Raw genomic sequence first — 3,284 nt, 5'->3', positions numbered from 1 at the left:
GTATGCAACAACTGCTTTAGGACTCTGGGACCACACTGTACATGGTGCCCACTCCAGCCCAAATCCAGAAGCAGCAGAGTGGCTGTCATGTACAGCACGGTCCCAGAGTAGCTGCCACATGCAGCACAGCTCTACAGTGGCTGGAACAAGACTCCAGCCACTCAAGGACACAAACTGGGTCTGGCACTTGGGGCCAGTCTGTGGACCTGTCCCACACCACTCATCCAGCCCACTTATCCCTTTTGGTCTCTTCAACTGACCTTTACCTTTCAGCAGTGCCTCTTCCTTTCCTCCCTCTTTCCCTATATATCCTTTGTATATAAATTATTTTATTTATTTATATCAAGTATCTCTGCTATCTGCAAGTTCGTTCATAGCATCTGATCTCAGGCTGTTGCCTGTAAAAGCTTATGCCTCTCTGAACCATATAGTCTCTAAGGTGCCACCTTGTCTGCGTTCCAACTCACTGAAGTGTATAGTTTGGCTTTTTAGTTTAAAAACTAAGAAAAGAACTGTCAGAACAGGGAGCAATTACTAATGTGGGGAGAAAAGAACAAAAACAACTTTCTGAACCTACTTCCAGTGAAGTCATTGGGAAAATCACCATTCACTGCAGTGGGAGCAGTATTTAGCCCTTTGTCCATATTCAGAGATCTTGTTTCTGAGAAGCTCTTGCTTCCTGCAGATGGTTTTTAAGTGAGCTTAAACTGATTTTGGTTCTTGATTCAGTTCTTTTTTCTAAAAAAGATTTAGCAGGAGCTTTGTGCACTGTAAATAACATAGACAAAGATTTATTAAGTGTGTGTGTGTGTGTGTGTGTGTGTATGCACACGTATGTGTGCACTCTCTCAGTGGTGTGACTGCTAAGAAACCTGAACAAAATACTTCATGAACATCCAATGGACTTGATTTCCCTTTTGCTGCTTTTATACTGATGTAACTCCACTGATGTCAAAGGAGTTATGCCAGTTTAACACTGGAATGACCAGCCCAGTGCAGTTACTGATAGACAAAAGTACAAGGAAAGAGTATCAGAATCTCAGAATCTGGCCTAGTATTTTTTTGGGGGGGAGGTATATAAATCTACCAGATACCTAGTGAACTCCATTCACAAAAGAGTAACAGCACTCTGTTTATTCCTGGGGGAGGAATTTTGGCATAGTAAGGGTGCTTGCCTGGACAGAAGATGTCCTGTGTGACCTTGAGCAAGGCACATATTGTCCCTGTGTGGGACCCATAGAGGAAGTGTTCCTGTTGCCAGCTCCACCAAGCCACTTGTAGCCTGCAGTCTCTCTAAGAACATTACCTTGTTATGATGCAAACGAAGTGTAAGAATGTATTTCAGACAGAAAAGCACACTTTTTCCCTTCAATTGCCTCACTTAAATATAACTGAATTTCTCAGAAAAAATCACCTATGATGAACAGAGGTTAAGAACAGAAGGTTTCAGCTCAAGAGGCATTTTTCCCTTCCTAGTGAATTATAAACATCTGAACTTTGAGGGTAAAAATATAAAAGTGAAGTTAGCTTTAATTGTGCACTGTTTTACATTTGACTCCTCATATACAATCATAATACTATTCAGTATTTGCTTCCAAAATTTTGGAGGAATTCTGAAATACCAGAAAATTCTGTGATAATATTTCTACTCAAATTAGATTTTGAACTATATATCTATATCAATCTATATATCTATATCTATATTTATTTAGGCCTACACTGCTTTGGCATTATGTCCTAGTGTGCCAGGCATAAAAGCTAAAAAGAGTGCATAATAGTTTTTTGAGAAAAAGTAAAATGCAAAGAGATGCAAAGTAAAGAGATGTGCTGAGAAGGCCCAGGTGTCACCTGGCACTCCCTAAGACGTAACTCTCAGCTATAAGCTGAATTCCCACAGGTGGTGCGAGCTGAGAACTATAATAATTCGAGAAAGATCATTCACCTTTTCCCCATTTTTTAATTTCAATTTTTCAAGTCAGTGCTGTCATTCAGCTGCACTAGTATGCAGCACAGGAAGTGCTTGAAGCAACAGGGTAGGGCCAGGGCATCAAAGGCAAGTTTCTGTCATACTTCTGTTTCTAGATGTGAGGTCTGACATATCAAAACTGAGGCTAGTTTAAATTGTTTTGGCTTGGAATGGTTTTCCAGGGGCTTAGGCAAAACTGCTTAGACAAAACTGCTGGCCACACTGATTCTGTGCTTCATGTTTAGGGCAATTTTAGGTCTCCTTTGTGTTGCAGTATCAAAACTAGAACAAGGCTGCACTGGGATCTAGTCCTGTAGGGGAGGTGACATATTAGGTGTTGTAATATGCCAACTCTGGGAATACTTGCACAAATTGTTTGTTTATTTTGCTTTCCTTAGTCACCACCAAAAGCACAGTTAACTTTGGTGAAGTATTGACCTAGACCTAGTTCAGAGGCCTGATTCTGCAATCTATATTCACAATAATAAAGGTTGCTGGTTTGGGTTTAAACTGTGTTAATCAGCTAATACTTGCATTGTAAAAGCAACCACATTGCAGTAACCTTCAGGGATCTAGTCTTTACAACTTCTATCACTCTGCTTGTTCCAAAAAGGAGGTCCCACCCATAAAAAGCTCATCCTTCAGAAACAACAATGTAGCTGTTTCTGTTCTTTCCTCCCTGAAGTTAATGGGAAATTAGGACTTTGAGTGATGCAGCCAACAAGAGGTGAACTCCTGTTTGTATGTATTATGATGATGCGCAACTTAAAATAAATGAATATGCTGGCTGCAAATGAAACTTGACTCCCTCCTTTGACCCTTTCCATGAAAATGGAGTGAAGCCAAATGTAGTAGGCCTTCCTCTCTTGACAGCTGCTATATAGTTTAAGAGGTAGTTAGTAATATTTTAATTTTGTATTTGTCTTTAAACATTAGTTTATAAAATTAATCTTAGAATTTAAGGGTTTTTTCAGATTATGGTTTAAAGCTATTAATTTTGCACTCAATAGAGAATGAGAGACAGTCACATTTTTCTTTGCTTTTTTTAAAGTGGTAACAGAATGGTGGCCACAGTTTTGCACACTTAGACTAGTAAAACATGTATCTGCGCAGCATCAGGGACTTGTGCAAGAATATGCTTTTGTGAATGGGCAAGACCAATTGGTATACTCATATTAGGCAAGCTCACAGCAAAAATATGGGGTTAATTTTTCTATAAACTTTAGTAACTCAGGCCATATCTGATACACAACCTTTGTGAACTCCATTTACAATATGCAAACACATGATGCTCAGAATATCAGAAGAGTCTGAGTTG

The sequence above is a fragment of the Gavialis gangeticus genome, unplaced genomic scaffold (assembly GCF_001723915.1).
Source record: "Gavialis gangeticus isolate Ggan-Ray unplaced genomic scaffold, GavGan_comp1, whole genome shotgun sequence".
In the NCBI taxonomy this organism is placed as follows: Eukaryota; Metazoa; Chordata; order Crocodylia; family Gavialidae; genus Gavialis; species Gavialis gangeticus.
Note: the sequence above shows the minus strand (reverse complement) of the source record.